This window comes from Camellia sinensis, chromosome 15 (assembly GCF_055761805.1).
Source record: "Camellia sinensis isolate YWXY chromosome 15, ASM5576180v1, whole genome shotgun sequence".
NCBI lineage: Eukaryota > Viridiplantae > Streptophyta > Magnoliopsida > Ericales > Theaceae > Camellia > Camellia sinensis.
The window spans coordinates 67,103,124-67,127,655 of record NC_138975.1 but is presented as its reverse complement, the minus strand read 5'-3'; positions in this window follow the sequence as shown (position 1 = coordinate 67,127,655).

Genomic DNA, 24,532 nt, shown 5'->3' with positions numbered 1-24,532 from the left:
AGTCTCCCTGAAAATCAAGGACACACATTCTCAGTAAATCCTCCAGAGTTTGGATGGTCCTTTCTGACTGTCCATCTGTCTGAGGATGATAGGCACTACTCAGTCTCAGTTCAGTACCCAGTGCCGTCTGTAGGCTTTGCCAAAACCTCGATGTAAACTTCGAATCCCTGTCAGAAACAATAGACACAGGCACTCCATGCAGTCTAACAATTTCATCAATATAGATAACAGCCAATTTGTCCGCATTATAGATTGTCTTGACAGGTAAGAAGTGAGCAGATTTGGTTAGTCTATCAACAATAACCCAAATGGAATCCATACCTTTTCTGGAGCGAGGTAATCCAACGATAAAATCCATCGTGATATGCTCCCATTTCCACTCTGGTATGGGTAGGGGTTGCAATAGTCCGGCAGGTCGTTGATGTTCAGCTTTGACCTGTTGGCAATGAAGACATTTGGATACAAAATCAGCAATTTCTTTCTTCATTCCCGGCCACCAGAAATTCTGTTTCAGATCTTGGTACATTTTCGTATTCCCCGGGTGGATAGACAATTTCGAATTGTGGCCTTCTTGCAGAACTCTTCTTTTTAGTTCAGTATCATTTGGTACACACAGTCTTTCATGAAATTTCAGTACATTGTTCTCAAATTTGAATCCCGGTCTCGGTTTAGATTCTCTTCCTTCGATGATCTTCTTCAAGAAGTCATCCAGTTGCTGTTTCTCTTTAATCTCTTCAATCAGTGCCGGTTGAGCGGAAATAGCAGCTAAGGTTCCACCTTGTTCTCGTAAAACAATTTCAATTTCAGATTTTTCAAGGTCACAAAGTAACTCTTTCTGTCCGGTAAGCAAACAGGCTAAGTTTCCAATCGATTTCCGGCTCAATGCATCGGCAACGGTATTGGCTTTTCCCGGATGGTACAAAATTTGTAGGTCATAGTCTTTAATCAGTTCTAGCCATCTTCGCTGTCTCATATTCAGTTCTTTCTGTGTGAAGAAATACTTTAAACTCTTGTGGTCGGTGTATACTTCACATGTCACCCCGTACAGATAGTGACGCCAGATTTTCAGTGCAAATACTACTGCAGCAAGTTCCAGATCATGGGTCGGGTAGTTCTTTTCATGTGGTCTCAGTTGTCGGGAAGCATAAGCAATAACTCTCCCATTCTGCATTAAAACACATCCCAAACCCTTATGAGAAGCATCACTAAACACAGTATAACCATCCGTACCTGAAGGTAAGGTCAGAACAGGTGCAGTCACTAATCGAGTTTTCAACTCCTGGAAAGCAGATTCTCTTTGGTCAGTCCAGTCAAATGATGTCCCCTTCTGAGTTAACTGAGTCAATGGTAGAGCAATTTTGGAGAAATCTTTGACAAATCTTCTGTAATATCCAGCCAGTCCCAAAAAGCTTCGGACTTCAGTCACATTCGTTGGTCTAGGCCAGTTCACTACGTCTTCAATTTTCTGCGGATCAACAGAAATTCCATTTTTGCTAACAACATGCCCCAAAAACATAACATGGTCAAGCCAAAATTCACATTTAGACAGTTTAGCATACAGTTTCTGTTCTCTTAAGGTTTGTAGGGCAAGTCTCAGATGATGTTCATGCTGTCCTATGCTTTTGGAGTAAATCAATATGTCATCGATAAATACAACAATAAAGTCATCAAGGTACGGTTTAAAAATTCTGTTCATGAGGTCCATAAAAGCAGCTGGTGCGTTCGTGACTCCAAAAGGCATAACTAGAAATTCATAATGTCCATACCTTGTTCTAAAAGCAGTTTTATCAATGTCTTCCGGTCTAACCTTCAGTTGATGATACCCCGATCTGAGATCAATCTTAGAAAACACTTGTGCACCCTGTAACTGATCAAATAAATCATCAATGCGTGGTAATGGGTATTTGTTCTTTACAGTTACCTTATTCAGTTCACGGTAGTCGATGCACAGTCTCAGTGAGCCATCTTTCTTCTTGACAAACAAAACAGGAGCACCCCATGGCGAAGTGCTAGGTTTGATGAACTTTTTATCTAACAGTTCTTGCAATTGCACTTTCAGTTCCTTCAGTTCAGTTGGAGCCATTCTGTAAAGAGCTTTAGAAACTGGTTGTGTTCCGGGAATCACATCAACGGTAAATTCAATCTCCCTATCAGTCAAATCTCCTGGAAGATTATCTGGAAAAACATCTGGAAATTCCCTAACTATAGGAATACAATTCACATCAGTTTTAACACTATCATCAGTAGACACAGTCAGTATGGAACACAAATATCCCTTACAGCCCTTTCTAATCAATTTTACAGCTTTCACAGACGAAATCAAGTACGGAGGAGGTACTACTCCACTCCCATTAAACACAAATTCAGGTAAACCAGGTGGACGGAAAACAACTTGCTTGGTTACACAGTCAATGGTGGCATGATATTTTTGTAACCAATCCATCCCCAATATTACGTCAAAATGATCAATGTTCAATGGCAGTAAATCAATAAACAGATGCATATCCCCAACAATAATTTCACATGCGGGGTACATATAAGCACATGTCATGGATCCCCCTACAGGTGATGATACGGTTAGCAGATAGTTCATAGGTTCTAAGGGTCTATTCAATTTCCGTGAGAAAGCATGCGATACATAAGAATGTGTAGACCCCGAATCAATCAATACATATGCATTTTGTGTACAGATAGAGAGGATACCTGACACAACGGTCTCAGTATTTTGCACGTCTCCCGGTACTAGTGCGAACACTCGGCCTTGCCTCACAGGCTCTTTCCCGGCAGCTTTAGGGTTAGGCTTTGGTGGAGCATTTGATGCTGCGCCGCTGGCTGCAGCTTTGCTATTGCCTTGAGGAGTAGAAGGGCAATCTTTAACCATGTGGCCCACCTTGCCACACCTGAAACAGGCTCCAGATAATTTGTGACAAACCCCTTTGTGCCTGTTGCCACATACAGAGCAGGGTGGAATGAACCCACTCCCTTGGCTGGGGCTAGTCATTGATCCCGTGTTCTGTTTCTTATTGGCTGGGTTGTGCTTGCCTTTCTTGAATTTGAAACCTTGCCTTTTTCCATGCCATTCAGTTGTTGGTGTTTCAGATTAATTCACCGCTGCAATGTTCGACTCGGCCATCAATGCTCGGTCGAGAACACCCACAAAAGTCGGTAATTTCAAAACATTTATCCGGTCAAGTATTGCCACATTAAGGCCACCTTCAAATTTTCTGGCCTTCTTATACTCAGTATCCACCATATGCGGTGCATAACGGGCAAGCTCAGTAAATTTTGTTTCGTATTCGGCAACCGACGTGGTGCCCTGTTTCAGTTGCTCAAATTCAGTCACTTTCCTATCCCTGACACATTGTGGGAAGTACTTTTCAAAGAAGGACTCCTTGAACTGAGCCCAAGTCATAACAGTATTTGTATCACGGATCAACATCCACCACCTTCTAGCCTCTTCTTGTAGGGTGAAGGTAGCTAACAACACTTTGTTCGCTTCTGAGCACGGAAACACTTCAAATAGTTTTTCTGTCTCAAGCACCCAAGCTTCAGCCTTTAGCGGTTCCAATCCTCCCTGAAAGGATGGCGGTTTCATCTTGCTGAATTTATGGGTGAGAGCAATAATATCCCCATCATTCACATTCACATTAGGTTCCGGTTGTACCGGAGGAGGAGGAGGTGGGGGCGGTTGGTTCTGTTGTTGTTCAAGTCTAGTAGTTATCAGTTCTATCATTCTTTCCATTCTTTCCATTCTTGCCTCAGTAGATGAGGACTCAGGTTCATTCGCATTATCCATTTCACTATAAGCAGTTATAACAGTTTTAAACATAAGCAGTCATTTGTTTAACAGTTTACCACATTAGCAGATATTCAGTCATAACATAACCACACACTTTTCAAGTTCATGAAATGCCCTAATCACTTTTCTAGGACACCCTATAGCTCATTTGGACACGTGTGTGCGGTATAACTCGTGGTAAGTATCGCTCTGATACCACTCTGTCACGACCCAAACCCGGCCCTATGGGTTTAGCACCGTAACCGGCCAGTAATCCGAGATTACCGAAGGCCTGCTTAACAGAAATACAGTAAAACAGAGTACAGGGCCTGGCGGAAGCCAATACAGTAATTAAACAATGTCCAATGAGCTGTGACAGTCTGTATGCAAAAGATTTTCCATGCATTCATACGTAAACAGTACTGAACAGTATGTACAATACTTACATCCATTCAAACTAGGGACTCAACCCTACATAACAGTACAGAAACATTCCATCTGTACAAAACAGTACGGTCTATACAAAATTAACAGTCACACAGTACAGGGACCTAATCCCTGTATAACAGTACAGTAAACAGTCAGTCTATACAAAACAGTGAAACAGTACAAAAAGGGGGAAATTCTAAAACACCCCTAAGCCTTAACAGTAGGCTCGGAACCTCGCAGTGAGGCACAAAGGCTGGCTTGACAAAACTGGAGTAACCCTGACGCCTCTAGCTGCGGTCTGGTGCCTGTACACCTACATATATATATAAGCAGTGAGCTAAAGCCCAGTGAATAACATAATGCGTAAAGGGGTTTAGAATGAATGTCCTTACAGTGATGAAAACAGTTCAATTCAATCAGTATTTCAGTTGTTCAGTACAGTAAACAGTCATATGTGGTACATCCATTAGCATAACAGTAACAGTAGGTCTTAAAAGACCGAACAGTAATGATGGCCATCAGTCAGTAAACAGTAGTGGTTCCTCAAGGAAACCGACAGAGATCTCTGTGACAGTAACAGTAACAGTAAACCGTAGATACTAAGGATGCCACAGTACAGTTCAGAAATAAAGGACATACATTCATTCAGTAAATAATACCAGTTCAGTAAACAGTTCAGTTCAGTATTCAGAAGATAATCAGTTGAACATATCTTTACACAATTGTTACTCACAGAGTTCTGGGCTACAGTACGCTAGAGCGTGTCTCCCCAGTTGCCAACCCTACACAGTTCACAGGTTGAACACACACTAAGCTACACAGTTGGGAAATATCATAACTTAATCCCTAATTTGCCTTGGTGTGTTCTACAACGATATCCTCATCTAAATGCCTTAAACTAGGCCTAAGAATACCTAGGATGGGATGAGGATGCAAAAATGCACATTTAAAAGCATTTTCAGGATTTTCAGAAAAACAGAGTCCCGCTCGAGCTCAGGTTTCCCCGCTCGAGCGTACAGGCAAACAAAGGTACTCGCTCGAGCGCAAACTTTCCCGCTCGAGCGTACTGTAAAGGTACTGGATGGGTGAAATCCCCGCTCGAGCTTGAGACATGACTCCGCTCGAGCGCCCAATCCTCCGCTCGAGCGGACTGTAAAACAGTGCGAGATGCTGGAAGCTCGATTTTCCCGCTCGAGCGGCACTTCCCCCGCTCGAGCGGACGACTGAAATCTGGAAATCCCAGATTCGATCTCCAGGTCTAAAACCAAGCTCAAAAGCATCAAAACCAATCCTCTTGGGCCCATTTTCTGGAAAACACTTAAAAACACATAGGATATCATGTTTCAAAGCTCAATTTTTAAGAAATCAAAGCCCAAGGGTGTTTAATTCAAACCCAATTTCAAATCATTTTCAGGAACAATCTTCAAACATGACATGCATGATCTTAAATCGTTTTCAAAGCTTTAATGCTGTTTCAAAAGAGCTCAAGCCTTCAAAAACAGGATGAACTCATGGAGTATATTCAAAAGATGGACATGCATGTGAGGTATGGTGAACTACCACCTCAAAACTTCAATATATTTACATGCATGCAACACTTAAGCTTCAATTGATGCTCTCAGGAGCCAATTCTTTTTCAAAACATGGTGAAATCATGGACTTAAACATGATTATGAACATGCATGTAACCTTTTGCCATGAAAACAACTCAAACATCTACAATACAAACATGCATGCAAAGATTGAACTTCAGTTCACCATTAATGGACCAATTCATGACTTAGCTCTACAACTAGACATGAACCATACAAGAACCAGTTCAAACACAAGAATGAGAAGATAAAATCCTTACCTAGAGCTTGTATTCAAGGTTTAGGAGTCCAATTAGGCAAATCTCCTATGATCTCCTCAAGCCTTTCAAGCCAATTCTCTAGAACAATTCTCTCTCTCTCTAACTCTCCTCTTGGGTCGGTTGAGTGCAAGAATGGGAGAAGAAGAGTTTGTTTTGATCAAGCACGTGGAGTGTAATAAGGCTCAAGAGGTGTGAAGTGGTGGCCACTAAGTGGCGAAACGGTAAATAAGTCAACTCTGCAATTAACTCATTATTTAATCTAATTTAATCACACCTAATCAGTTTTCCGATAATTATACCATAAAATCATATTAATTATGAGGGTCACGGAACATCAATCGGTTTCTAGTTCGGCCGCCGATAAGGCCTTCAATTAGCAGTTTAAACATATAAGTATGAACAGATAATCATACAATCAAACAGATAGAATGCAATTTAACTAACATATACTCAATCAATTCGGTTTCCAGTTTCAGTCAGTCAGTTCAGTACTTTTAATCAGTTCAATTATCAGTCATTATCAGTCTCGTTTAACAGTAATTGGTGATCAATCGGTCATTAATCAGTAAACAGTATGAGGGTTGTTACAGTCAGGTCGACTGGGCAGATATGATGACTTCCAGGAGTAAACTCTGCGACGAAGTCTGCCAAAGATTGGGCTTTTATTGCGGTCTTGGGTTGGAACTTGATGTCGAATTGTCCCAACTCTACTGCCCACTTCAAAATTCGCCCACTAAAGTTCGCCCTTTCAAACAGAGCTTTTAATGGAAAGGCTGTGAGGACGACTATGGTGTGGGCGTGAAAGTAGTGCGCCAACTTTCTGGATGCCATCATTAATGCTAATGCCAGTTTCTCCAGGGGCAAGTACCTTGTTTCGGCTCCCAATAATGTCTTGCTGACGTAAAAGATGGGCAAGTGTTGTATTCCTTCTGCACGAACCAACACTGCGCTGACTGCGTGCTGAGAGACTGCTAGGTACAAAAAGAGTTCTTCACCGGGTACTAGAGTAACAAGTAGTGGTGGGGAAGACATGTATTCCTTCAAGCTTTCCAGAGCTCGGTCGCATTCTTCATCCCACTCAAACTTGGACTTTAAAGCTTGGAAGAATGGTCGTAGTCTGTCTGATGACCTGCTTATGAACCGGTTGAGTGCAGCCGCCATACCAGTGAGATGCTGTACTTCTTTGACTGAGTTTGGTCTCTCCAACTCCTAGATTGCTTTGATCTGAGAGGGGTCTGCTTCTATACCTCGGTTGGTCACCAGGAAGCCCAAGAATTTGCCAGATCCAACTCCGAATGCGCATTTGGACGCATTGAGGCGCAATTTGTGTTTCTTCAGGATCCGGAACATCTCGTCTAGGTCTTTAAGATGGTCATTCTCATCCTTGCTTTTGACCACCATGTCGTCGATGTAAGCCTCCATTGTTCTGCCTAACAATGGTTCGAACATCTTGGTGACCATCCTTTGGAATGTCGCCTCTGCGTTCTTTAGGCCAAAAGGCATGACCTTGTAGCAATATAACCCCCTTGGTGTTGTGAAGGATGTGACCTCCTGGTCTGGTTCATGCATGGCGATCTGGTGGTAGCCTCTGTATGCATCCAGAAAGCTAAGTCGGTTATGCCCTGCTGTTAGGTCCACCAGTTGATCTATCCTTGGTAGAGGAAAGCTATCTTTTGGGCACGCCTTGTTGACTGTTTTGTAGTCGACGCAGACACGCCATTTACCATTCTTTTTTGGTACTACAACTGTGTTAGAGATCCATCTGGGGTAGTGCACTTCTCTTATTGCTCCTGCCTCCAGCAGGTTGCCTACCTCTTCTGCCACTATTTCGGCGTGGTGGAGTGCCGACCTGCGTGTGCGTTGAATGACTGGTCTGGCGGATGGGTGGACATTGAGTTGATGACTGATGAAGTTTGGGTCAATTCCTGGCATGTCGTAGGGTGTCCAGGCAAACACTTCGATATTAGAGGTCAAGAACTCCAAGACCTCTAATCTCTCAGTGCTGGACAATGATGAGCCAAGCAAGAAGAACTTATCCGGGTTCTTTTCATCTATTTTTACCTCCACCAAGTCCTCCACCGCTTTCTGATCAGCCTCTTTGCCGACGTCCGCGAATAGTTCATTACTTTCTGGTTCTTCCACCGAATGAACGTATCCTTTGGCAGCTCGGCTTCCATTCGCTGTGGCGAAGCATTGTTTTGACATGATCTGATCGCCATAGACTTCTTCAATTATGCCGGTATCGTTGGGAAACCGCATTACCTGATGGTATGACGATGCTACCGAACGCATGGCATGCAGCCATGCTCTGCCCAAGATGATGTTGTATGTGGAGGGGACCTTCAATACCCAGAACTCCACTTGTTTTGTTACACTCCCTGCTCTGACTGGAAGGATTATTTTGCCGACAGGCCACTCTGGCATGGAGTTGAATCCAATCAGGGGAGAAACTGCAGGCGCCAAGTCTTTGTCTTGCAGCTTCAGTTGCTTGAATGTGTCGTAGTACATGATCTCACATGAACTACCCTGGTCAATCAGAATCCGCTTAACGTCAAAATCCTTGACTCGGAGAGTGACGACCAGCGCATCATTGTGAGGACAGTATATTCGATCCAAGTCCTTATCCGAAAAGGACATGACATTTGTTGCCTCTGTCTTCCCCTTCTTGGCGGCAGGTTGGGCACTTAACACTTCCCTGAAGTGCTCAGCCTTCTTTATTGATCCCCTGAGCTCGCATACACGCTCAGGTTCAAAGACTCCATGTATTACATTGATGATGCCTTGTGGTGGGGCGTCGATTGGCATTCTGTTGGGATGGTTATTATGATCTTAGGGGGCCGGTTGCGTCCCTCCTTCAATGTATTTGTCCAAGTGGCCTGCTGCCACCAATTCTTCCAAGTGCTGTCTTAGTGGCGTGCAATTCTCAGTTCGGTGCCCCTTTTCTTTGTGGAAGGTTCACCGTGATCTGTCATCGTAATTTTTCTGAGCTTCCCCTAGCTTGGCTGGCCACTTGACAAAAGGCCCGTCTTTTATTTTGCTCAGAATCCGATATATTGGTTTTTTGAACACCGTTGTTATGGCAGTGCGGATTCTCAACCATCTTTTGTCTGGGTCTTCTCCGTTATCTCGTCTGCCACGCCCGTTTTTATTCTGCCGATCTACTGTATTGACCTTTGCTGAGGTCTTCTTTTCTGGTACTGTGGTTGTACTAGATTTTGCTTTTGCACGTGCGCCATCCTCTTCTACCCTGATGTGCTGATGCACTCTTTCCATCAGGGCCTCCATGGTGAGGGGCGGCGTCATGGTAATCGAATCCCTTAGTCTGTTCCCTACTGGAAGGCCTCTTTTATATTGCGCAATGGCTAGATTGGTGGGGCAGTCTCCAATCTGGTTGAATGTCTCCCAGTAGCGACTATTGTAAGATCTGAGGGTCTCTTTTTCACCCATGTCGATGGAGAGTAACTGGTCTATCTCCACCGGCGTTTTAGTGTTTGTTCGAAACCTCGTTACGAACGCTTCTGCCAATTGGGCCCAGGAGGCTATGCTGCCCTCTGGGAGCTTTTCGAACCAAGTCAAGCCTAGGTCGCCAAGACTTGACGGGAAGAGTATGCACATTAAGGCCTCGTTTTGCCTGTACACAGCCATGACTTGGCGAAAGTGGCTCAAGTGTGAATACGGGTCCGTTTTCCCTTCATATGTGGTGAATTTCGGCTGAAGGAAGCTTGATGGTAGGGGCGCGTTTTTGATTGCTGGGACAAACGGCGAAGTCTGTAGTCTTGCCAATGCCTTGTCCGTTGGTTCGTAGGCCGGTCGCGGTATTGGCATTCCAACCTCGACGCTTCCATGCGTCCGAGGAGCCAACCGTTGTAAGGTCGAAACTCGGTGTGGATCCCTTGCCCTGGCATCCTTCTTGTATCGTGCTTTTTCTTCGAGCACGGTTCGTAAGTCGGATGACCTGGGTAGCTCTATTTGTCTAGATCTGGTTTGGTGTGAATGTGAAGGCCAATACGTGCTTCCTTCAGTGTATGATCTTTCGGATCTCGTCCTCTCAGACCTGGAGTGACGAGTCCTGGAAGATAAGGAATGAGTGTCGCCTGACCTGAGGCTTCTGCTCTCTCCTTGGGAGGGTGTAGTATTCCTACTACGATTCTCTGAGTGGCGAGGGGGCGTCTTGTGCTTGCGCCCCTCTCCTGTCGCCACCTCTTTAGTCTTCATCTGGCGTTTCAAAGCCTCCATGTCCGCCGCCATCTTCCGAATTAGTTCATCTTGCTCCTTCACGCGATCTTCCAGGGCTTGAGGATCAATCCTCCTCCTTTGCCTGTCAGGACTTTGAGAGTGACGAGGGCTGTTATTCCGCCTTCCTCTGCCACTCCTCCTGGAGTTATGTTGTTGGGGCTCCAGATCTGCCATAGGAGGGACAGAGGGTAGTCCTTCTCGCCTTGCGCCCCCGTCTGGAGTTAGCCCGTCGACGGCGGACTGCGGTAGTTCTTCAATGTGTGCCATTGATTTGAGAAAAAGGAGAAGCTTAGTCAAGAGGTTTTTGTTCTTGTCCGTTCTTCCCACAGACGGCGCCAATTGTACGGGGAAGAAATAATTCTCCTCGTATAATCCTGTTGACCAAATTCACGCTACTTCGTACGACGTCGCTTTGTTACCTGAAAACACAAACGTAAGCTAGCCGGCGGGTGTGTGCCGGAAACCTCTCCGATGCCTAAGTCAGTAAGCTTGACAAATAGACAAAGTTTTATGCTCTCAGAAAGAATTATGTTCAATTACCTCCTCCAAGGTGATGTTTGTGGGCTTTTATAAGTTTCCCGTGGCACAATCCTAGTAGGACTTGTATTTTTACTTGCAGAGTCCTCCTAGGATTCATACTCCTAAGGATAATGCTTATCCTTTTACACCCTCCCCCACTGCTTAAACCAAGTGGGATGGTTTTCTCCATGGCCGAACTACCATTTGACCGTGGTAAAGTAGGCCGAACTAACCTTAGTTTAGCCCTTCCCTTTACTCTTCCTTATATCGGTTTCTCATCTGTTCAACCCATGGTGTGTTTGGACCGAACCAACGACTCTCGACCGGTATAACTCCCAAACTGGTATACCTCTAAGGTCGGTATAACTTCAAGTTGCTCCCAGACCGAAGTACATTTACAATCTTCTAACCGAAGTAACTTTATCATTTGTGAGCCGAAGTAATTTCACCTCCTTGGGCCGGAGCAACTTTGTCTCTCCAAGGCCGGAGTAACCCTGCTCTCCTGGGCCGGAGTATCCATTACGCCCTTTTTACTTAGTCCTTCGCGTTTTGGGCCTCAAAGCCCAACTCGCAACTCGGCCCAATTTTTCCCAAAAATTACCCTCTCAATAACAATTGATGCAAGTAACACTTGGGGTTGTTTGGAATGTTCTAAATAAGTGTACTTTTTAACTTTTTATGAAATATGAGTTGTGTTTGAAGTGGTGTGATAGAGAGGTGATGTGACTTAAATAAGATGACGTGACTTAAATAAGATAGTGATTTTTTAACTTTTTAACTTTTTTAGGGAATGCCAAACCTATCCTTAATCTTTGAAAAACTCACCGTTGGAAGACTGAATAGCGAATTTGGAGAGATGATGCCATTCTTAATATGTTTTTTATCTAAGGGTTTATTATATTGTTCACAACAAGTAATTATTTGATATTTTAGAAACACTATGTGTTATTGTTTATGTAGTAGTTTAAATCAATAGTGTAGCAAAAAATATTATAGATTGGATATAATTAATTCATTATTTTCAAGTAGTTGACATACCACTTAGTGTGATTTGTGATTTTTTATATTGATGATTAAATGCCTAGAAAAAATATATTACATAAAAATATTCTTTTTATTTTATCGAACTAATTTAATTAACTAGTGTTAATTTGATTGGTTAGCTAATAGGGTTTGGTTATGGTGTGCAACTTACACCTTACACCTTATACCTTATACCTTACACTTACACCTTACACTTACACATTTTGTAAAAAATTAAACCTTACACTTACACCTTTTTTGAGGTTGCACACCATGTGCAACCCACTTACACCTTACACCTTACACTTACACCTTACACTTACACCTTATACTTATACTTACACCTTACACTTACACTTTTTGTGTAAGTGGCACATGGTGTGCACTTGCACACTTAAGAAAACTCCTAGCTAATATATACTGCCGCCACAACATTATTTATTTTACTTAATTAATTAAATTATTTTTTTTAACAAATACTATAAAACATAAATAAAAACTAAATTTTTTTTATGACATGTCACATGATGTGATTGTTGATGTGACATTGATAAATATTTATTTTTAAGATTTATTATTAAATTGTTCTTTTAAATAATACTTTTATATAATCATACTGTTAAGGATAAAGTTATATGTATTAATTGATGTATCAATTAATCTATTAATGGATGATATAGTATAATTTTAAAATTTAAAATCTTTATAATTTGTATAATAGCTATGGTTTATAGTTTTAAAATGATAATATCATAGTATATATTGGTACATACTAATTAATATAACAATTGATGCAAGTAACACTCGGGGTTGTTTGAGATATTCTAAGGCCAAGTTTGGCATACCTCAAATAATCCATCTTTTTATCTTTTTTTAATCACATCACCTCTCTATTTTTTTGTACATCTTTTCGTAAAAAGACAAAAAGTGTACTTATTTAGGTCATCCCAAACAATGTACTTTTTGACTTTTTATGAAATATGGATTGTGTTTAAAGTGATGTGACTTAAATAAGATGACGTGACTTAAATAAGATAGTGACTTTTTGACTTTTTAACTTTTTTAAAGAATGCCAAACCTATCCTTAATCTTTGAAAAACTCACCGTTGGAAGACTGAACAACGAATATGGAGAGATGATGTCATTCTAATATGTTTTTTATCTAAGGGTTTATTATATTGTTCACAATAACTAATTATTTGATATTTTGGGAACACTATGTGTTATTGTTTATGTAGTAATTTAAATCAATAGTGTAGAAAAAAATATTATAGATTGGATATAATTAATTCATTATTTTCAAGTAGTTGACATACCACTTAGTGTGATTTGTGATTTTTTATACTTTGAGTATCACGTAAGTAACGCCATATGGTACTCTAAGACTGTTTAATAATTTTCATTCAAAACACTAAGCAATATCATCTCTTTAATATTTTTCTGTCAAATAAAAATTAAATAGATTTTATAATAATTTGTGCTATAAATGATGTATTTTTATTTTTTAAAAGTAGGAATTTTGATCCATAATTTTTTGTACTAAAATTACAAACTTACATCATCATTCCACACCGAGCTATCCCATACTATTATAGAATTTTGATTTGTTCTTATTAATAGTGAATATGTAATTTTTTATGTTTAAATTTATCTCATAAAATTGTTATTATCTTAATGTTACTCATGATTTTTTTAAAATAAAAAATTATAATTAATAAGTGCCCCCTCTAACTTAATTTCCTGACTCCGCCACTGCTTATAGGTAGTGTTTAGTAAAATTTTAGAATTATGATTTAAAAATAGAGTAGTATTTTGAGTTTGTGAATTTTAGAATTATGATTTGATAAGAGAAAATTTATTTAGTTATGAGTTTTGAAAAATGTTTTGAATTTTTGATGTGACATATGAAATTAGAAAGTTATTTGATTAAAAAACTTACAGCTCATAACCAAATACACAACTCAAAATTTTATTCAGAATTCATAAAAAAAATTAAAAATTCTGAAAATATTTTTTATTTAAAATATAAAAATAACAGGCGCCAATTGCCTGCCCAAAAAAAAAAAAAAAAACAAACAAACGAACACTGTTCCGGTCCACCTGTCGGTAGATCGAGGGATGTCCGGGAGGATGACCAGATAGACGTGCTTTAAAAAATGAGTGTAAAATCAAATTTTGAAAATTCTAACCAAAGACAGCACTCAAATTAAGGTGTGGAATCTCCTTTCTAAAATTCCACCAAACACAAGTTGTGTGGAGTTTGTTGGAAGCTATAAATTAGAATAACGCCAAGGCTACCAGGCAAAATGCCTTCTAAAAGTATACAAAAGAATGCGATCTTTATTTTACCTAACTAACTTAGCTACTGTGCATTCTAATTATACTATTTATTTTAACTGATCAATCAAACTAACTAAACTTATTTTTAAAAGAAAATTACTATAAACATAAATAATAAAAAAACGTAATTTTTTTTTTTATGAATATGTTGTTTATCCACCTAGTATTGACGTGACACTTACAAATAATTTTTTAACTATATAATTAAGAGAAAATTCAATAGAAGAGGTCCATAATATTATTTTATGATATCTAAGGTTCCTCAATCCCACACTTATATATTATAGAGAAATTTAACTTTCTCAAATCAACTCACCGATCTCTATGTCTATTTCTCTCTCTAAAATCTCTGACACTCTCTCTCTCTCTCTCTCTCTTTCTCTCTCCCATTTTATTTATCGCTCAAGTCTCGAAATCTCCGCACTGTTTCAACAATGGCAAAGGGCACATCGCAGTCCCAATCATTATCCTTCTCCACCTCCCGTCTCGGCTCCATCGTTGGAATAGCTCCCCATAGCTCAGCCTTGGCCACCGCCGGTATGCGTCGCTGCCGCCTCGGCTCCTCCTCCTCTGCTGGATTCGGCGGTGGCGACATCGGAAACAACATCCTCAGGTTCTACATCTTCAGGTTCAAAAGAAAAATTAGTTAGTTTTATCTTCTCATTGTTGATAAATGTATATATATATATATATGTATGCATTTCTTGTTTGTGTTGACAGTGTTGAATACAATGTTTCCTACAAGCTAGAGAAATTTTGTGTTCACAGTGTTGAATTTCTTTGGATTGCCAGAATTTCTCTGGATTCGGCCACTTTTCTTTAGATTTGGCAATTTTCTCTAGATCAAATTTTCTCTGGATTTGGCATTTTCTCTGGATTACCCTTGAATTTTCTCAGAATTTGGTAATTTTCTTTGGATTACCCTTGAATTTTCTCTAGATTTGGCAATTTTCTCTAGATCAAATTTTCAGAGGACGTGCTTTTAATTTGTTATTTTCTATTGAGACAAATGAAGCTTTAGTTTTGACAAAACAATAATTTCTTTATGAACGACCTTCTAGTCATAATATTTGAGGTTTGCACCATATTTGACAATGGTACTGTAGTTTCTGTAGAATGATGATTGCTTGTTGAGGTAGAATCATTGGCTTGGGTTGGTTCCATCTCAATGCATAGGAGATGTAGTCATAAAAGTTGAAACCTATTTTCACAATATTAAGAAACAAGATCCAAGAATGAAGATGGGTTGGAATTTCTATTTGCATTCATGCTATCAATTGGAGGCCATTCGACAATTAATATTGTGATACTTGATTGAAACAAGCCTTCTATGTAAAATTTTTGAATTTGTATCTGATGCTGATTTACCCTGTAATATAAATACATGTACATATATCAATTATGACTTTTACTTCTTGATTAATAGTTCTGTTCTCTTTTGTTTTGTTATCTTTTAATATTTTCCTGGTTTGGAAGAGATGGATTCATGTAGGGACGTTGAGTATTTGGAACAAAAACTCGTTGAGTTGAGTGAAGTTTTCTTGATTTTGAGCAGTTCAGGATTTGTATGTTTTTCACTTGTGGTATCATATTAATAATTGGTTAAAAAAATGACGAGCCTTGGAAAACTATCACTCAAATATGATGTTGAATTACAAGAAAGTGAAAGTGAAGAAGATATTCTTGATGAAGGTGATGAGGAGGTAGATGAAGAGCATGATCAAGAACCAGAGGTCCTAGTACAACCCGAGCCTGTGGTGAATAAGGCCCTTGAAGTTTTTTCAGCACCTAAAAAGGCAACCAGAGAAATTTTCTTCTAACTTCATTTCTCATCTTTCCCAAAATCTCTGGTTTGCTTATAATTATTGTTTCTCTTTTGCTTCTGAATAATAATAAAGCCTTGTGAATGCACCATGCAATAAATTATAGATTTATAGTTTAGAGAAATTCTTAACAATTCAAATTTATAGTCCAAAGAAATTCTCAATAATAATGAAGCCTTGTGAACCAGAATTTCTCTATGAAGTATAGAGAAAATTTGACTAGAGAAATTCTCTATGAACCAAAATTTCTCTGTGAAGTCCAGAGAAGATTTGACTAGAGAAATTCTTTGCGAACCAAAATTTCTCTGTGAAGTCCAGAGAAAATTCGTCTAGAGAAATTCTCTGTGAACCAGAATTTCTCTGTGAAGTCTAGAGAAAATTTGACTAGAGAAATTCTTTGTGATGTCCAGAGAAAATTCGTCCAGAGAAAATTCATCCAGAGAAATTCTCTGGATCGATGTTGAGAGACCTTAGACATTATGAAATTATTGAGTGTCCTTTATATTATAAAATCTTAATACCAAGGATCTTAAAAAAAAATCCCCTATAATTAAATTATTTTTTAAAATAATATTTTTACACAATCATATTTTAAAAAATAACAATAGGGTAGAATAAGTAGAGATGCAACAAAGATTCATGGAACAAGTAGAGACCGAGACTCCAAAACAATGGGAAAACTCTTTTGCCTAACAATGAAAGCTAGCTAGATAAGTGAGAATGAAAATAAACAAAGTGTTTCTTGTAATACAGAGCATGTTTGAGGAAGATAACTAATTTCACTTGCAAAAATATCTCATATAGTTCTTTTTTTTTTTAATTTTTTTTTTTATTCAGTCATATAGTCATTTTGCCTCCTTCCTTGGAGATGCTCAACCTCAATAGGCAAAATGTCTCAAATGTCTAATTTGGCTCCTCCTTTGGACCTGGTCTTATTTATTTTTTTATTTTGCAAAAAGTTTGGGAAAAAAAAGTATTTTTTTTATATTTTCTCTTTAGTAATTTTTTTAAATTAAATTAATTTTTTTAAAAAAAGTTGAAGCATTTAATTAAGATGCACCTAAAAACTATAATAAAAAATAAATAAAAATAAGTGTAAAGCATCAATAAATCTCAAGTTATACACCAATTAATCCTTTCCAAAATCCATATAATGGGAAATAACTCTATTAACCCATATTGTGTATGCTTCATCAAAAGTTGGTGGGGGCTAAATTATGGGGCAAGGATTCCCTCCTTGCATCATTTCTTACTTGCAGGGTCATTGGGTCCACTTTTAGGCCCAATGTTAATAATTCGAACCGTTGATATTTTAATATTTGTTCAGTATATCATACCTGTAAAAAATCAAGTTGATCGGATATCAGAAAGTATGTGTTCGGAAAAATCGAACTAAAAACTATTTTTTTAAAAAATTTAATAAACAGTTTTCCGAATACATGCTTTCTAATATCCGATCAACTTTATTTTTTTACAGATATGATATACTGAACAAATCTTAAAATATGAACGGTTCGGATTATCAAAATTGGGCCTAAAAGTGAGCACAATGACCCTGCAAGTAAGATATGCAAGAAGAAAGTGCAAGGAGGAGATCTTGACTCTAAATTAGGAAGCCCCATATTGTTGAATTACACATTTACCCAAAGTGACGGTCTATGTTTAGTAATGGTTGTTTTGAATGTTGGATTTGGTGAAATTCCATGAGTTTTATCCATTCCTAAGTTTTTGAAAATCTCGAAAATTTTGTGCTTAATGTAGTTGTTGCTAGTAAGTGTGGATTTTTGAATACTTTGACCTATTTTGAGAAGATGGTAAAAAATAATTTTTTAGCTGTTAATCAAGTTGTTGACTTTTTTAAACAAATGATTTAGGAAGTTGGTAAAAAGTTACTTTTGACTTTTTGATTAATATTTGTTTATGACGTCAAATCACAATAAAATGACTAAACTATCCTCATTCAATTTAAAATATTTACAACTTCACCCATGTAGTACATTTTGACCTATGAAGGGTAGAATTGTAATTTTATTAATGGCTGAAAATCAACTTCCCAAACGAAAAAAAATATAAAAAAGTCAACTTTTAACTTTTGCTACAAAACCTAAAAAAGTGATTAAAAGCCAAATTCCCAAAACACCATTTTGTGTCCAAACCCATGTAAAGTTTCAGTTGCCAATATGAAGTTGATGGTTTTGGTGTCTGTTGTTATGAATTTTCTTGTCAAATGTGTGGACTTATCACTGCGTGCTGTTGATGCCCATCGGAATTACATGATTAATGTAAAATTCGTAAACATGATGTCCATTTCCATTATGTAATGTGTGAAATTTGTAAACATTATGTGGAATTTGTAAATATGAATTCCAGATGCACACATTCATGAGTATATCATTATGTATCTGATAGTCTCTCCCAATGTTGCCATGTGTATGGGCAGTGTGACCATCAATTTTCGTTTGATTATTTGAATGTTAAATTCAGTGTGTTTAGTTTAAGTTTTCTGAATTAAATTTTTTAAAAATTAAATTTTTTAATTTTCGTTTTTTTTTATTTTTAGTGAATATTTTTAAAATTTTAAATATTTTTTTTACTTTTTTAGATGCACCTTACTTAGATATATCTAAAAAGTAAAAAATTTGTGAAAAAATATTTTAAAAAATTAATAAATACATAGAAATACAAAAAATGTACTGAATTATTATATTTTTTTTTGTATTTTTGGTACTCGTTTGGGAACAGGCTAATTTAGTAACTTTTTGGTTATTTCGCTAAAATATGAGCTAAAAAAAACTAGTATGTTTGGGATGACTTTTTGGCTTTTTACGAAAAGATGTGCAAAAAATAGAGAGAAAAGAGAATCTTTGACTTTTTGATATGGGTTGTTGGTTTTTTGGCTAATTTAATAACTTTTTGACTTTTTGACTAAAAAGTTTGGTTGCCAAACGAGTTTTTAAAAGATTTTTTTTTATAATTTTTTTACTTTTTAGGTGTATTTATGTTAGGTGTGTCTAAAAAATAAAAAAATTATTTAAAATATTAAAAAAATTTAATAAAAATAAAAAAATACGAAAAATAAAAAATAAAACTTTTTAAAAAATATTTTTAAAAAAAAAGAACCAAACAAGCTGATTGATTTTGTGGAATGTGACACGATGCCCACCGAAAAAAGCATTTAGTGTTGGGTTGTTTGTTTTTGCATTTGTCAGTAGTTTGTGGATGAGGGTAATGACAGTGTTTTGGGAAAAACGATTAAAAATTAATTTTTAATTTTTTTTTTGAAAAAAATGTGTAAAAAATTATGAGATATGATATGATTTAAAATAAGTTAGAAGTTGAGAAGTGACTTTTAATTTGCTTCTTAAAAGATGCCAATAAATATGTTTAGAATAGTGTTTTATGTAACAAGGAAGCGTAAATAACGTCAAATTGGCTTCATTGTCTCATGTTGATTCACTCAATTGAATGGAAACGTAAAGGGAACAAGAAATGAAAACTCAATTGAATCCTACAAAATAATATATGAGCATTGATAGAGATCCCCTCCAATCACTACCTTCACCACTCCTCACACACACGTGGCGGGTGGTGATTGGAGGAGAAGAAAAAGAAAAAAAATAAAAAAGAAAAACTACCCAATGGAAGGGAAAGGGGGTCAAAGGGAGTGGGAGGGAAAATGGGGTCTTAAACATTTTTGATAATATATTTTGTATCTTATCTTTGCATTTTAAAAAAACAAACAAGGAAATGTAATGCAAATAAGAGTATAATTGTAAATTTAATTATTAAAAACTATATTAAGGTCTCGTTTGGGAACATTCCCTTTTAGTCAAAAAGTCAGAGAGTTACTAAATTAGACAAAAAGTCAATAACTCATACTAAAAAATCAAATATTCTCTTCTCTTTACTTTTTGCACATCTTTTCGTAAAAAGTCAAAAAATTATCCCAAACATACTAATTTTTTTTAGCTCATATTTTAACCAAATGGTCAAAAAGTTACTAAATTAACCTGTTCCTAAACGAGGCCTAAGTTCATATTTTCAAAATTAACAAGACTAATAGATTTATAAGAAAATTTTTAAAACTAAACGGATCATCATTTTTCAATATGAGATTTATTGATAAATTTTTCAATAAAAAAAAATTAAATAAATAAATCTAAACTTTTTAGTTTTACCCAATGATGCGGATCTATTTAATGACCCACCACACGTCTGTCATGCATCATCCATCATAGATTTTGTTTTATTTTTTTTTTTTTTCAAAGAAGAAAAGTGATGAATCATATAAAATGTGTTCTACTAATTGATTCGGGATGGCAAAATGCCTGATCCGCCGCTCAATTCTCCCTGATCCTAATCAGATGGGTTTGGGAGTAGTTGAATTAGGGTAGGGTTAGATTTAAAAAATTTTAGAAAAATTTGATTGGATTGGATTCTGGGCAAAAGAGACACAGAGTACTTTTTTTTATCCAAATTCTACTTACTTGCAGATATAATAATAAATAAATAATAATGTTACATATATATAATATGTTATATGAATTTTTATAAAATATATATAATATCCATATAATATATTATTGAATTTCTATTATGTTATATATATAATATAATTTTAATATATAACATATAATTTTTAATTTTTAATTATAAATATCATTTTCTAGTTGGATGCTCAGGGCATAAATCTAAATTTGAATTTTTTTTAATCCAAAAATCCACGCGCAAAAACCACATGTCCATAAGGACATGTTTCTACAAAATGACCAATTTACCCATATTTCTTTTGCTCAAGTTCATGTGTCTTTTTATTTGTTTGGAACCACTAGTCTATGGGTTAGTTTGGAAAGTGAGTTACCTTTTGATTTTTTAATTATTTTAGCCTGGGACTAAAAAGTCTTATTTAGAAAGAGTTTTTTTGACTTTTTGTGAGAGAAAGAATGTAATGATTATGGATTAGATATGTTTTGTCTTATTGAGCTAACAAGCTTATTTTGTCTTTTTATGGCTAAAATAGCCTCAAGCCCAACCTAACTCTTATTTCCAAACGAAGCTTATGTATTCAAAATAACCTCTCTCTCTCTCTCTCTCTCTCTCTCTCTCTCTCTCTTTTCACCACCGCTGGTTAAGGTTTCAGACTCACTCCACTTCCTCTCATCCTTCGATTTCGTGAGGCACTTAACTCTTGAATACACTTTCACTGAGATCGAAAGTAGAAAGCCTTTGTTCTTCTGTCACAAGATCTGCAGCCATTATAGCCAAAATAAGTAGAGAGCCTTTGTTCTTTCTCTCTCTCTCTCTCTCTCTCTCTCTCTCTCTCTGCCATCGTTGGTTAAGGTTTCAGACTTGCTTCACTCCATCTCCTTCTTCGATTTCATGAGGCACTTAACTTTTGAATACACTTTCACCGAGATCGAAAGTAGAGAGCCTTTATTCTTTTGCTACAAGATTTGTAGCCATTACAGCCAAAATAAGGCATCGTTACGGGTGAAGATGAGGCAATGAACCGTTTGATAGGCCATCAACTAGAAGTGAAAGTGCCATGGGCCAAGACAAGGGGCTGAACTTAGAAGCAGCGAGCAGTGGGTTGGACCGGATGATGGGCCAGATAACAGATAAATTACAGCTAAGCTACTTGGTGCGGGATTAGCGAAAGATGTTGAAGTTGTTAAGCGAGATTAGTGGAAGTTGTTAGAATTGTTGGGAGAAATTGTATAAAAAGGGAGAGAAGGAGAGAGAAGGGGAATAATTTTTGTAATGAGGAAGATTGGGATCTAACGTTTCCTAGAGGTGTACTCAGTTTCAATAAATACAATTTTCTATTTCTATCTCAATTTCAGTCTCAATCAGTCTCAATCTTTTCCTTAAATTCCCATTTTCTTCACTCACATTATCACTGGTATCAAAGCTAGTAGTTCCTCGGCTGGAATTTATGATGACGGAGACTTGCCCATAAGAACAGAAGAGGATGGAGCAAACCATACGCCAATTGTGTAAGAGTGACAAACATTTGGTATGCCAACAGCATGAGAGTGAAGCACGAACGCAGCTTGCTCTTACCCAGCTCGAAGAGATGATCATGGCCCTTACCCTTCGCAACGATCAAAAACAACCACCAACTGAAGATTTAGGCGGAGGGTCCTTTACCTCTCATAGATCTTCACCCCACAACTCCGGCTCCGTACAAACTCGTTACGCCAAAATAGATTTTTCCCAATTTTCAGGTGAGGATCCTACTAGTTAGATTTACAAGTGTGAGCATTTCTTTGAATTTAATTAGATCGATGAAGATAGTAAAGTAAAACTAGCTGTGATGCATCTCACTGACAAGGCGATACAGTGGTATCAATGGTTTGAGAGAACCCAGAAAATGCCTACCTGGGCTGAATTCTCTCACGGACTTCAACTGCGTTTTGGGCCCAATGTTTTTGAATACCATATGATGGAATTGACCAAGTTGAAGCAGCTCACGTCTGTAAAGCTATACTAGGAGCGATTTGAAGTGTTAGCCAACAGAACCAAAGGCTTAACAGAGGAGTTCTTTGTCAACTGTTTTGTCAGTGGGTTAAAAGATGAGATCAAAGCTGGAGTCCAAATGTTCCAACCTACCACCATTTCCCATGCCATAGGCTTGGCAAGGTTACAGGAAGAAAGCATTGAAGCCTTTAGTAGACGAAACAAATTTCTCCAAAAATCATTCAATAACAATTGTTCTTTTCCTTCCCTAACCCTATCATTACCAAAACCCTTTTTCTTGAGTGGACCTAAACCTGATACCAAAACCCCAATACCCACAGACTCCAAATACCAACCAATCACTTCTTCTAACTCAACCTTAACCAGTACCATCTATTTTCCCATCAAAAGACTAACTTCTAAGGAAATAGAGGCCAGAAGAGAGAAAGAGCTTTGCTACAACTGTGATGAAAAGCATGTCTGGGGACCAAGTGCCAACGAAAATAATTATATTTGTTGCTTGGGGAAGACGAGGAACGAGATGCTCCAGAACAAGAATTACACAAGGATGGAGACTCTCAGTTAAGTGATGAAATGCAGATTTCAGTGCATGCTCTGTTAGGCAGCCTATCCTTTAGGACTATGAGAATACTTGGGAAGGTCAAGGGGAGGCCCATCACTATCTTAATTGATTCTGGCAGTACCTATAACTTTGTGGAGCCAAGTGTGGCCAAGAGTTCTAGACATCAGTGGAACCTACCACAAATCTACCAGTCATAGTGGCTGATGGGACCAAATTATGCAGCAAAAGACTATGCGAGGCCTTCACGTGGGAAATACAGGGAGCCACCTTCACCACAAAGGTGCGCATCCTGGCTATTGGAGGTTATGACATGGTGCTTTGGGTGTAGTGGCTGTCCACTTTGGGACCAATACTTTGGGATTTTAAGAACCTCCAAATGCAGTTCCAATTAGATGGACAGGCCATCCTTCTTAAGGGAGACACTGGTTGCAAAATGGAACAAATGTCAAGCAAGTAAGTGAGCAAGGCTTTGCAGCAAACCAGCCAGGGCTACTTGGTCCAGTTGTACAGTATCACAGCTATGCATATAGAATAGGTATCCACTGATATTACTGCCATTTTACATGACTTCAATGATGTATTTGTGGAGATGCTTAGTACCCTCCCCCCTCAACGAATGATTGATCACAGAATTCCCCTAACACAGTGCAGTGAACCCGTCCATGTGAGGCCATATAGGTATCCATACATACAGAAGAATGAAATTGAAAAAATAGTCAAGAAGATGCTGGATGCTGGAATCATTAGACCAAGTACAAGCCTTTTTTCCTCCCCTATGCTTTTGGTGAAAAAGAAGGATCACACCTGGAGCATGTGTGTTGATTACAGAGAATTGAACAAGTTGACGATTAAGGACAAATTTCCCATCCCTATCATTGATGAACGATTGAATGAATTGCATGGTGTCAAAGTGTTCACAAAGCTTGATTTAAGAGCTGGATACCATCAAATCAGAGTGAATCCTGAAGACATCTCCAAAACTACTTTTAGAACTCACGAGGGCCATTATGAATTTTTGGTTATGCCTTTTGGGCTGATCAATGCACCCTCTATTTTTCAAAGCCTAATGAGCTCAGTTTTTAAACCTTATCTCAGGAGGTTTGTACTGGTTTTCTTTGATGACATCTTGACATATAGTAAAACTTGGGCGGACCACCTTCACCACTTGTAAATCACTTTACAATTATTAAGGACTAACCAGCTCTATGTCAAATAGTCTAAGTATGCCTTTGGACAACAATGTTTGGAGTATTTGGGGCATATCATTTCTGGAAAAGGTGTAGCAGCACACCCCATCAAGATTGGGGCTGGCCCAGACCAACATCTATCAAGGCATTGAGGGGATTTCTGAGGTTAATCAGTGTTGTAGACGGTTTGTGAAAAATTATGGAAAAGTTTGTGCACCACTTACCACTCTATTGAAGAAGGACTCCTTTGGATGGAATGAGCAAGCAGAAAATGCTTTCAACACCTTAAAAGCAGCTATGGCC